The sequence below is a fragment of the Pongo pygmaeus genome, chromosome 8, assembly GCF_028885625.2.
Source record: "Pongo pygmaeus isolate AG05252 chromosome 8, NHGRI_mPonPyg2-v2.0_pri, whole genome shotgun sequence".
NCBI lineage: Eukaryota > Metazoa > Chordata > Mammalia > Primates > Hominidae > Pongo > Pongo pygmaeus.
The window spans coordinates 7,553,912-7,567,701 of NC_072381.2; the positions used below are offsets into that span (position 1 = coordinate 7,553,912).

The following is a 13,790-nucleotide window of genomic DNA, read 5'->3' on the forward strand; positions in this document are numbered from 1 at the left end:
GGGATGAAACTCAGATGCATTAGAAAGAATCCCAACACAAAAGAGTCCATTCTACGCATTCCAGCTCATGTCTGTGAAACTCTAGAAAAGGTACATCGAATCTAAAGAAACAGAAAGTGAGCAAGGGCTGCCCGGGGCTGGGAATGGGCATCCCTAGAGACAGGGTGAAAGGAACTTGCGATGGTGGAAATGCGCCATCATCTACAGCTTTATTTTTATTTTATTTTTATGGATTTAGGGGGTACAAATGCATTTTAGTTATTTGGATAGATTGCGTAGTGGTGAAGTCTGTGCTTTTAGCGTAACCATCACCTGAACGGTATAAATTGTACCCAATAGGTTATTTCTCATCCCTCATGCCCCTCCCAACTTCCCACATTTTGGAGTCTCCAATGTCTATTTTTTACTCTGTCTGTCCATGTGTACCTATTGTTTAGTGAGAACATGCAGTAGCTGACTTTCTGTTGCTGAGTTACTAAAAATACGGAACGCATCACGAATTCGCAAGTCATCTTTGCACGGTAGTCATGCTAATCTTCCCTGTATCTTTACAATTTTAGTATATGTGCTGCTGGAGGGAGCACCCCATCATTTATATATTAATTATGGCTGAGATTGCACAGATACAAATCAAAATGCCAGTTAAATGGATACCTTTTATTGTAAGTAAATTAATTTAAAAATGAAAGCTATTAGTGTGTATCACAGTTTATTACATTTTGACTTAGTTGTGCTATTTTTAGGGTTAGGAAGTCCTTTCCTATTGAGAGTCATTGTTTTAGAGGGAAAGGAAATTCATGTCACATAAGTAAAATGCAACTTCATTTTTAAAGGAAGAATTTCATTTTTTAAAGGACATTTACTTGAGAAATATTATAATTGATATTTCGTCCTTGGTTCCTTTCTTCCTGTCATTTTAATTTTTATTAAAATTATACGTGCAAATAATTTAGAGCATCCTACTTATTGGAAGCAACTACTTTCAATTCTTTTCAGCTATTTCTTTTGGAATTAGTTTTACATTTCTAGTAAAATGTTTATACTACTGCTTCTTGACTTTTCAGATTTTGCTGTCTTGGTTTCTAACTCTAGAAATTCAGTATATAATATTCTTTCTCACCCTCTCTCCTTCTCACCACACACACAGACACACACTTGTCTTCCCAATGTAGTTATACCATAATTTTGTTTAGATTTGATGTTTACCTTCTTGTGACTGTGTAAATGCCATTTGTTGCAGATATGAGTAGTAAACTATGATTACTTTTCCTTCCCTGCACAGCGTTTTGTTTTCCCTGGAGTTAATAGGTGCCAGGTTTTGTTTTGTGCTATTTGTTTGCTCAAGGGTCACTGCACACCTACCATCCTGCATCTTCCTCCACTATCATCCTGTCGACTTTATTCACCTCTCATGGGACTGACACAGCTGTGCACTGGATCACATGTCTTATGAAATTCCCTTTCAAGGGATAAATGACAGCTCTGCACAACTACAAACACGGACACTAAGACCAATAAAAAGATACAGGCTAGCATGAAATAAGAGGTTTATGGTCTGATTTGCTGTTAAAGTCATGTCCTTGTTGTGCAATGGAAAATTGCAAGAGCAAAGATATTCTTTACAGAGTGGACCCTAGCCACAGCATGAAGGTTTCATGTTGCATGAAAAGACTCTGGACTTATGCCTTTCATGCAACTGGAATGTCCCCTAATATGTTTACCAGTCTTTCTCCCCTCATTCCTGCACACTGTAACCAAAGGAGAAACACTCTCGTGGTTACTGTAGACAGGGACATTCTGAGGGGCCCTGAGCAGACAGGACCTTAGGTGACCCTGGTGCCTTTGCGTAGAAGAACTTTTCTCATAAGATAGTTTAACATTATTTATAATGAGGAGACACCAAAAACAACTAAAGTATCTGACAACAGAGAGCAATTTCTAAAGGTTGACTTAAAAAAAAAATATATATATATATATATATACACACATATTTTTGCACTTCACACACAATCTCTAAGTATCACAACAAACCTGCAAGGTAGATATTTGCATGACCTTTTTACAAAAGAAGAAACTGAAGTACAAAATGGGAATGTGACTTTCCCAAAGCCATTTAGCAATGAAAGGATAGAAGTTTAATTCCAAAGCCAGTACTTGTTACCATGTATTATGCTGCGTGACAGGCAAGACATCCTTTCCAGACATCCTGTCCTAGGATTATGTTTTGGTCTCTTGAGCAACACTCAACAGATATGTCTTCATTTTTAGTAGCCTGTGAAGCAAGAAATTGGGAACTCTTAAAGGCTTCACTAGCCGGGACTAAGCACTTCAAGTAGGCAAAAGGGCAGATACTTAGAAAAGCAGTGAAGGCCAGGGGGGACACCAACAGCGTTTCCAGGGCTATGAGTTAAAAAGGTAAACAATGCAAGTCTATTGGCAGATGGCCAACGGTCTTGTCCGACCTCACAGCACAAGATTTTCAGAACTGCATGCCCTTGACCTATAGAAACCCTGCAAAATATGTTCTAAGTATCACTATTTTGAAAATTGAGAGGACCGCAGAAAAATCCAGATGGCTTATATCCAAGAGAATTTTTGAGATACCACAGAAAATATAACAGCTCAAATACAGAGATTTTTCCATTAAAAAGTACAGTGTATAGCAACTTGTGAATCAAAAAAAACAAAAAACAAACAAACAAAAAAAACAGCTGTTACTTTGGCTGCCATTGCTATAATCTTGTTTCCTAACTGGGGCTCAGTGGAAGAGATTAATCTTCAAAGGCGTACTTTGAAATCAATCTACACAGGAACGAAGACTAAAATCAGAGAAAACATGGAAGGCCTGGTAATTAGACTTCAGTGTTTCTGAAGCAATTAGGCTGCAGAGAGCTATGCAAGCCATCCAAGCAACAGTTTGAAAGAGAATCCTCACTTTGTAAAAGATTAAAAGAAAAACAATATACAATCAGTAAGTCTTTGTAAACTTACCTATATTAGCAGCAATAAGGCTGAAATTAGGGTTTTACAGCTTGATCACAATTCTCAAAACAATTCACACTAAAATATAAACTCCTAAATATGCGTTAATATGCTATCCCTTCATGGACATTTATGTTAAGGCAAAGATGGAACATTCTCATTGCAGAATTTCAGATAGGAGAGAGTAGAGTCTGAATCACCGAGCTAGAAAGGACCTGAGAAATCATCTGTTCCAATTTCCTCATTTTATAGACACCTTGGGCATAAAGGTGTAGGTAATTAGCAGGTGTTAGAACTCAAATTTCCTGACTCCCCTCGCCAGTGTGTCTCTTTCTATGACAGGGGAGGTTTTGCCTCGTGGCAGAAGGGCCTATGGCATCACAGGAGCAAGATAGAGTAAACCCTAAAATCACCTGGGGTTTTGGGGGGATGGGGTAGAGTTGGGAGGGTTTGACAACCTCAGAGAGAAACTGCACACAGAAATTTTCTGAAGGATGTTCTCTTCCACCCAAGCTTACAGGTGGTAAATAAGAAAGGCCATTTAGAAGCAACACTTTGGCGTTAAGGACTTTTAACTGTGGGCATTAGAAAACCCTTCTCTATGGTCTTGGGGCTCTTATACATTTTATATGTTAGAAAATAACTCAAAATTATTAGCACATAGATCATTTGAAGTGTTAATCATTTCTGCAATGTTTACTCTCTACATTATAAGTTTTAAAAAAATGTGTCCCTTTTTTTTTGGTAAAGGCTCAATTTAATATACAGACCTGTTAACAAAAATGCTGAGCTAAATCTACACAGCCTCATAATTGCTTGTCTTTTCCTTTTTTTTTTTCCTTTTACATCCTTTTTTCTTACTTAGGTATGTACTATTACTGCTTGCAAAAACAAGGATCTACCACACAATTATTTCTAACTATTCTTGTGAGGGATTCAAAATTTTGAAAAAAAAAAAAAGCAGTGAAAATTATGCATTCACTTGCAGAAATATGTAATTTTGGGGAAGTTATGGGGAAAAGTGTCAGCAACACTATCTTGCCTGAAGCTTGAATAGTTTAAAGCAGAAAAATGTTGTCATGGTAGTAATCCAGGTAAAATTAGATTTCTACTTCTAACAACAAGATTGGATCCCAGGGAGAGGAGAGGCTGAGAGACCTTAGTTCATAAACTCCACTTGGTGTACCATATGAAATAGCTTTACATACACCTTTGCTTTTGGTGAAGTTGGCATCCCTGACCTCTGACCCAGGAATGTTCACCATGAGCCAGGCACACGGAGAGAGCAGAGAAAACAAAGACTGCTCAGTCTGGGCATGGTAGCTCACACCTGTAATCCCAGCACTTTGGGAGGCTGAGGCAGGCAGATCACTTGAGGTCAGGAGTTCAAGACCAGCCTGGTCAATATGGTGAAACCTCGTCTCTACTAAAATACAAAAATTAGCTAGGCATGGTGGCACGCACCTGTAATCCCAGCTATGTGGGAGGCTGAGGCAGGAGAATCACTTGAACCCGGGAGATGGAGATTGCAGTGAGCTGAGATAATACCAGTGCAATCCAGCCTGGGCAACAGAGAGAGACTCCATCTCAAGAAAAAAAAAAGGCTCTGATCAGCAACGTCTCCACCACACATCCCAGCACTTAGCCAGCCCTCTGCATCAGGAAAGAGGGAGCAGCAGGGGAAACCCCAAGGGAAATAAAGACTAACTTTAACTATTTGCAAGTTTGCATTGGGCTCTGGCTGCTGCTGAGAGACAGAGATACCAAAACCTGCATGAAAATATTAACACCAGGTTGGAAAGTTTAAATGCTTAGTCATGCCCACTTCAGTTCCATTTTCCCCTGCTTCTAAGGAGGAGAAAGAGTGGAGTGAGAGAAAAAAAGCAAGAGGGAGGATGTGTGAGAGTTCCTGACATCCGCCTTCGTAAGTGGCCACTATATGCCAAGAAAAAAGATGAATAAGACACAGCCTATTTAGAGCAATATCATGTCTGGTGAGCCAGATTCTCTCACAATACGTTGACCGTATCCCTGGGAACAAGGGACATAGAAGTGTCTTGCGTAGTGCTCAGGACACAGTGTGTGCTCCGGAAGGGTTTGTTCAATCTCCATCCACATCTGAACGTCTAGGACCTGCTTTGTTGAGGGAATGTGACTTTCATGGGAGAGGCGTGATGGTTAATTTCATGTGTCAGCTTGCCTGGGCTGTGGGGTGCCCAGGTTAAGCACTGTTTCTGGGTGTGTCTGCAAGAATATTTCCAGATGAGATTAGCCTTTCAATGGGGGAACTGAGTAAAGCAGATGGCCCTCCCCAGTGTGGGTGGGACCCATTCAATCTGTGGAGGGCCTGAATAGAACAAAAAGGCAGAGGAAGGAGGAATTTGCCTCCTTTTTTCTGCCTCATTGCTTGAGCTGGCATACCTCATCTCCTCTTCTCCTTATTTTAGACTGGAATTTACACCACTCGCTCCTCTGCTTCTCAGGCCTTCAGACTTGGAATGAATTACACCATGGGCTTTCTTGAGTCTCCAAGATGTAGATGGCAGATTACAAGCCTTCTCAGCCTCCATGATCACATGGACAATATTGGATATTCCTTATAATCAATCTACCTATTTCTATTTATCTATCTATCTATCTATCTATCTATCTATCTATCTATCTATCTATCTAATCTTTCTGTCTTTGTCTCTCTTTCTCTCTGTCTAGCCAATTAGAAAGCTATTGTAAGTAATTTCTTCCATGAGTGGGGTGGGATTGGAAGTTAGAGGGCATGACAAGAGGCCTAGACTCTAAAGATAGAAGGACAAGGAAGAAAAGAAAAAAAGAAAAAAAACCTTGCAGTAGAGACTGTCATTTATTACCTAATATCCATCCATTCCCCCCTCCTTAAAAACCAAACTTCTTTTTACCTGGGTGCTAAACATTACATTTCCCGGTCCCTCTTGCAGCTTGGCATGGCCATGTGACCAAGCTGGGCTCAATACAATGTAAATAACAATGCTGAGTGGGACTCTTCTAGGAAGTTTTATTGAAAGGCATAGATTGTCAGGAAGAGTCTGTTGCATTTCTGCTTTTCCTCTTTCTCTTTCCTACCTTAATGTGACAGCTGGACCTCCAGCAGCTATTTTGGACCTAGAGGTGGCCTTGGAAACAAAAGCCATCCATGCACTGAAAATGTCAGAGTGGAAAGATCAGAGCATGAATTTGTAAGGACCACCTTGCTAGCCAGTACTACAGTTACATGACAGAGAAGTGAACCTCTACCTTGCCTAAGCAACTGGTTGCTTTGTGGTTTTCTGTTATGTGTGACCAAATCTAATTTTAACTAACCCAGAAATCTGCTCTCTGTTGTCCTCTAACTGAATGCCAATGGCTTCCCATCTATAGTTACTTACACGAAGTATGATGACAGATTTTATATTATGAAACGAGCAAGAACAATGTCGTTTTAAACTTCCTTTGATTTAAAAAAAAAAAAAAAAAAAAAGCTCATTTCTCTTTACTCACACCCTTTGTGATTTGCCACTCAGATTTCCAAGAAAGGGAAATTAGTCAACCTGCTTTCTATGTACCAGAGCTTTCTTCAATCCCTGCTGGCCATGAGTAATGTGGAATCACACATACACAAAATGGGAAGAGCCCTGCTTCTAAATTCTTTACCGACTAGCTCTGGAAGTCCCAAGAGGAGGGTCACTCGGGTTCTGACACCATCCTCCTCCCTAATGACACTGCCCCGCTAGCTCTTTGACTCTCTGACACTAACTAAAAGGAGAAACTCCTGCTTCTGGAAATCATGAGGTCCAGGCTGCCTCCCAGCTCACAGGCTCACCACACTCCAGTAGACTCCAAATGCATCCTTTACAGCTTCTCAGACACCTAGTCACCCATTTGCCCCAACAAGGACATCTTGTGCTTTCAACATCTAAGTAGATTTATGGCAATTTTACTGAAAAACTCTTTAAATATTTATTTGTTTTTCCATCACAAATGCCTTTCCCAGAACCTAAGCTGGATCGTAAGACCCCAAGGAAGAGGTTTATATCTTGTTATTCTTTGCATTCCTGGCACCTAGCATAGCGCTTATATGTGGAAGGGATTTATTAAAGTTTTTGCACAAATGATGGCTCCAGCGGATAACACAAATAGTCACATTTATTTTCTCTTCTAACCCTAAACAATCATCCTGGCACCAGTGAGCCCCAGCTCTTGTCCTTTAGGAGAAATTCTTTCCTGCACACTCTTACTTAGCTCTGAAGAGCAAAACGATTTATCTCAGGTCATCAAGCTGTGACTCTTCACCTCACACAGCACTGGATGTCTTAGAGGGGCTGGGGGACAGGAGACGGTCTTTGCCTCCATGTTCTTGATGCTCTGTCATCCCATTGTTTCCTACACCTCTAGGTCCCCACCAATAGGTACCACATCACAAATATAAAGGTCAGCATTTAACTTGGGAAGTACAAGCCTAACATGCCACAAAATCCTCAACTTCCAACTTCTCTCTACCCATCCACTCCCACATTGCTCTACTAATGGAGAAAAGGAAGAGGTTCAGTAAATGACGAGCATCGTGATCATCATTTGGGATTTGGCAGACATAGAATTAGAAGACAGCTTTTAGGTGCTCGGGCTAAACTCTCTGGTGGGACATCGTTTAGGGGATGGTGTGGGGGACTCCGTCTCTTCCAATTGCCTTACTGGATAGCCAAAGAACTCCTGAATTTGGATGCAGGAGTAAGGAGGGAGCCTATTGCAAACTTCCTGCTGCAAACAACCACTGTACTGTCCACACACAAGAGGCAAGGGTGTCACCCCATTAGCAAGCTACCGTAAGTTCTTACTACAGGAAGGCAGGATTCAATGGGCTGCTGTGCAGGAGAGTCTGGGAGGCTGGGTGGAAATCCTGCCATGGCAGGGCAACAGGAGCAATAGCAAGGAGAGAAGCTGGCTCAGGAAGGGCCCCTCCCACCACTGCCTTGGAGAGTTTCTCTGCATGACAGCACTCTCAATCCCCCTAAATCACAATGGGGAGTGAATCTGTCCTGTTTCCTCATTATATACTGGGGACCTAGCACAATGTCTGGCATATGTTAGGAACCCAATAAATATTTGTTGAGCAAATAAATGAATGCACACACAATGAAATTGCTGATCTGTGGCTTTAAAGCAAATCTCAGGGCACATTGCAAGGAGTTGATGCAGAGCAGACGCAGCAGAGGAAGCTTTGGTGTATAAATTAGCATGTGCTTATTTAGAAGGACCCAAGGATTTTGATAAGCTGGGGAAGAAATCTGTAATACAGCATTAACCTGTATGTCCCTGCCAGCCAGAGATTATAAACTTGTACAGGCTCAGGCACAGCCCCCACGGACTTTCAGAAACTCTTTTCTCTCTTTCGTTGCAAGCCAGCTCCTTGTCGTAGTAAAGCGGATTGGCAGTTGAGACGCCCAGCTTCAGGTCTCACTCCTGCCGGCATTTTGTGTGCATGTGAGTGAGTGTGTGAGTTGACTTTGGCCAAATGACTTAATCTCCCTACATCACAGAGATGCACATCGTGAAGATAATTTCTGCTGGACTAAATTCACAAGTTTGTGTCAACATCAAACCGAGGAACTGGTCTGAAACCCCAAAGTCCAAAAGGCAGGTGTTCTTTCCATTTTTTTTTTTTTTTTTTTTAGCTTTCTCTGGTTTTTCGTCCTTTTTGAATTCCTTAACTCTTATCTTTTTATTTATTTTTCCCCAATGTTCTTCTTATCTTTCTTTGTTATATTTGCATGGATTTGTACACTTTTTAAAAAATGCTGGAAATCCCTTCTGACCCATGAGTTCCTTTTTGTTGTTTCTCCCATAAAACGGAGCAAAAGATTGCACAAAACTTACGCTCGATAGATTTGGTGGCACTGAGCAGGACCCTGAGATCTCGGCTGGAGGCATGAGCCTGGGGCATGAGGATAAAGACGGGCTGCTTGCCTGAGCTCAGTGGCCTCAGCAGGCCAACAGCGGTCAGTGATCTTCCCCAGACTTCACAGCTTTGACCACAGCCATGTTCTTAGCTCCATTAGGAAGCTCCTCGTAAAATGTATGCCAAGTAATTTGCCTTATTCCTCCCATTCCTCCAATTTCCTCCTCAGCAGACATTACTTAAATAACAACAATTTGCAACCTCTATGGGAACTTCTGTACAAAGAGAAAAGAGGCTAAAACTATGGATTCCAAACCATGTCAAATTAGGACAACATAAACACGAGGTCAAAGAAAGAAAGTGGCTTCGGCTTCCCTCGGGACACGTAGTTTCACGTTGATTAAAGATTAAACAATACTCAGAATTATGCGAAGGTTTTATCCAGCTCAGTGCAGCAATTCAGGCTCTTTCTGAATGGAGAGGCTGAGAAACCCTCCCTCTCCTGGCGTCCAGCATTTGACATTCCCCAGAACAATGATGAATAATGAGTCCACCAAACATCATATCATTTAACCTTCAAAAAAGACATGTCAGTACTCTCATTAAGGGCATTTGACCCAGAGAGAAACAGGCTGAGAGAGGATTAACCGCGTGCAGAAGGTCACCAACCAGCAGTGGCAGAGATGCAGTTCTAACTAGGTTTTCTGGTTCATTTTCATTTTCTTTGTAGTTAATTCATAAATGTACTTTGGCTTTATCCTTGTTGATGTACCACAGGAATAGAAGTTTATGCTGCTCACATTTCAGTAACATTCTGATTTAAACGATGTAAATCACAAATGGGACCCGTAAGCAAGTTTTTTGTTTTTTGTTTTTTTTGAGACGGAGTCTCGCTCTGTCACCCAGGCTTGAGTGCAGTAGTGCGATCCCAACTCATTGCAACCTCCACCTGCCAGGTTCAAGCAATTCTCCTGCCTCAGCCTCCCAAGTAGCTGGGATTACAGATGTGTGTGCCACCACACGCGGCTAATTTTTTTTTTTTTGTAGATATGGGGTTTCACCATGTTGGCCAGGCTGGTCTTGAACTCCCGACCTCAGGTGATCTGCCTCCCAAAGTGCTGGGATTACAGGCATGAGCCATCACGCCCAGCCATCATGTTTTCTTATAAAGCTGTCTTGGTCGATCCCCCTAAAGGTTCACATCAAATGTCATGGGATCGAGGGTGATTTGGGGTGCTCAGCACATGATATCCTATAGTTCCACACCTCTGCCTGGTCTACACTGAAGTCCTTGTGTATAAATTCAATAATGAACACCAAGTTTCCTTAGTAATAGAAAGTCAGTTTTTACAGGTTATCAATTTTGATGACATTGAGTGATGATAGGAACAGAATGGGTTTCAACATCCTGTTTTCCAGTCATAAATGAAATTCATTGTAGAAACTTCAGCAAATACAGACTATAATCCCCAAATCCCTTATAATTGAGGCAAACCAGAGCTTCTGGAATACTGGGAGGCTCATGTGACATTTTTTTCCAGCCTTTTTTTCTAAGTCCATCGCTGGCTTCATGCTTTGTAGTCCAGGGTGTGCCACTTCGATCACGTAATATCATACTGCGGTTTTCCCCCACATCAATAACAATTATGCAAAAACATTTTTACACTTTTCAGTATGCCATGACTTGCTGTCAGTTATTGAAATGTCGTAAATAACCATGTCTCTTTTGCTTGGCTCACGTTCCCAAAGTAGGATGGCTGGGATAGAGGGAAAGGACATCTTTAAGGCTTGTTATGCGCTGTGCTGTGGACTCTTGCTGTGGGGTCCTAGGTCTACCCAGCATTCTGGGGTTCACCCCGTGACCCTCTATGGGTTCCCATGCCCCCAGGCTGCCCCAGCACCACGTCCATCATCATTTCTGGGTTCCCTTCACTTCCGAGAGCCTGCTTCCTATGACTGCGTGGGCCAGCTGGAGAAGGACGTCCCAAGACCCTTCAAGTTTCTGTGTCCCTGCCCCCAAGCATAGGCCTGAGTGCTCCTGGGGCCCAGGGGCCTCTCCCCACTACCCTCTGGGGCCCACTGTCTGCACTCTCAGGCCTGTGGGGCTCCCCCTTCTGTGCATCTGTCTCTCCCAAGCAGGTGGACACCAACGTCTATGTCCCCACCTGAGAATCTGCAGCCACCTTGCCAGCCCTCCTGGCTGTGGGGCCTTCCAGTACCTTGATGCATAAGTACGGAGTTTCTGTTTGCTTTCTTGTCTTGGCGGTGAGGAAGGAAGGGGAACTGTTCCTTTAAAGCCCCAAACACTAGAAAATTGGTCTGCAAGGTTATATGAGTTTTACCTAGATGTGGGATGCCTGCAAGTGTGTTTCTACATTCCTAAGGTGCTACCGGTTTCACTTTGTATTAGGGTTAGAGGAACAGTGGGGGTAGTATTGGTGGGGGCGATGGGGAGTGCTACTTGTCCAGTTTCCCTTTGATCAAATGATGAAGAATGGGTGTCATGAGAACGGCAGAACTTGGCCTCTTTAGGATTCCAGCAGAAAGACGCCTAGATCTGGAAGCCAACTCCTTGTCAAGGGTCTTGAATCCACCAGCTGGTCTGTGGTGTGAATGGAGACATTGATGTTGCCAGGAAGTTTTTCTATAAAGGACCACAGACTTGTGGTCCTCGGGTCAGGCCTAAATGGAGGGGGATGAGTTCCTTTTAGAGACGAGAGCCTCCCAGTTAGGCCAGGATGAATAGATCTGATTGCCTTTGTTGTCACGGGCATCCAAATCTCTTGTTCTGAGTTTTGTGATTTTCTAGGTCAATAATATTATTTCCCAAGTTGTGAATAAAATCCAGCCTTTTAAAAATAGGACTGAAGGCCAGTGGCTTAATAGACACTGTTCTTAACTCTGATTACCAAATCCATCTGAGACGGTCTCTTGGAATGACAAGAGAGAAGTCAAGAAGTGATTTTTGCTCCATGGAGGCGGAAAAGGCGGCAAATTCTTGATCAGAGATAACACGTATCATTTTAAGACTGAGAGTAACTTTGCCATAATGTCTGGAATGGAAGAAAACTGTCTTGTTCTTTCTTCCGAAGCGGAGGAAGACGAAGCTGGAATCACTGTACTGGAAGCAAGGGCTGGTAATGGGGACAAAGAACCAGGCTATAAATACTTGGGCTGACAGAGCAGCAGATGGTTGGGTTGGAAGTGGATTTCTGGGCGGGAAATTTGCTAAGTGGTATTGGCATATGTTTCTTCAAGTCTTTGACCTGCTTGTTTTCTCAAAAGACTCTATTAAATGCTTGGAAAGTAAGTTGAAATAGTTGTGACAGCAAAGGAAACTTGAAAAGGAGGGAGAAAGATTCACCGAGGCTTGTGCCTCTCTCTCCTCTTTGTGATACATTTGCGTGGCTAGTCATCATTTTATTCATTCGGAAAAATACCAAAGCACCACTTCAAATTTCCCAGGCCTCTTTCCCCTTGTCACCACTCTGAGTGGATTGCAAACAGAAAACGGAGAGGGCAGTTGGCTCTAGGCCTGTGGAAGCAGAGTTGGTTTAACCCCATAGAAACTTCCTCTTGAAGAAAATCAAATACTGCACTTATAAGTGGGAGCTAAACAGGGGACACACATGGCCATAAAGATGGGAGCAATAGACACGGGGGACTCCAAAAGGGGAGGAGGAGGGAGGCTGGCAAGGGCTGGACACATTGCCTACTATGTTCACTATTAGGGTGATCAGTTCACTAAAAGCCCGGACCCCAGCAATACACAAATACACCCATGTGACCCACCTGCACGTGCATCCCCTGAATCTATAATAATAATAAGAAGAAGAAGAAGAAGAAGCTCCCTGTTGACTCCTGCCCTGGGACCGTGACCATCCACATGCATAGCCATCATGCAGCCCTGCTGGTAAGAACAGCAACTCAACTCAGAACTGTTTAATAAAGTCATGCTGGCTGGGCACAGCGGCTCACATCTGTAATCCCAAGCACTTTGTGAGGCCAACGCAGGAGGATAGCTTGAGGTCAGGAGTTCAAGACCAGCCTGGACAACATAGTGAGACTCCCATCTCTACAAAAATTTTAAAAATTAGCCAGACATGGTGACATGTACCTGTAATCCTAGCTGCTCAGGAGGTGGAGCTAGGAGGATAGCTTGAACCCAGGAGTTTGAAGCTTCAGTGAGTTATGATCGTGCCACTATACTCCAGCCTGGGAAACAGAACAAGACCCCGTCAATAAAAATAAAATTATATAATTATAATAAACAATTAAGTTATAAAAAGTTTTTAAATAAAAATATATAAAGATATAAAATAGAAATATAAAACATTTAAAATAGAAATATAAATTATAAAAATATAATTATACAATTTATAATTAGTTTTAAATTATAATGTCAGTGGATGCATTAAATAAGTAAATAATTTTTAAAAAGTAATGCATCTCCAAAGTGTGATTTCAGTTTTGCTAATGTTGGGCCAAGATTTTGGCTTCTGCTTGGCTCAAATCCATATTTTCTCTGAGAAGTTACCCATTAGCCTCATTTATGATTTATCCTTGGTTCACAATGTTCTAAATTCCTCCTCCAGGGCAAGACCCTTCTCTTTGCAGTGCACAGTAAGGAGTTTCTAGCGCGAGCAAGAACAAACTCCTGCACCATCGCTCAGCACTGCTTATAGACCTCTCACTAGATCGTAAATTCTTTAATGGCAGGAGTCATGTCATCTCTCAAATTTTTTTTTTTTTTTTGAGATGGAGTCTCGCTCTGTTGTCCAGGCTGGAGTGCAGTGGCGTGATCTCGGCTCACTGCAACCTCTGCCTCCCGGGTTCAAGCGATTCTCCCTGCCTCAGCCTCCCAAGTAGCTGGGACTACAGGCGCAGGCCGCCATGTCTGGCT

General features: G+C 42.4%; 1 non-coding gene across 1 annotated transcript; it reads right to left on the bottom strand.

Moving 5' to 3' along the window:
* Positions 1-477: 477 nt before the first annotated feature.
* Positions 478-584, bottom strand: LOC129006957 (U6 spliceosomal RNA). The gene has a single exon (XR_008492146.1). It is a non-coding gene; the product is annotated as a U6 spliceosomal RNA (small nuclear RNA).
* Positions 585-13,790: the final 13,206 nt, after the last annotated feature.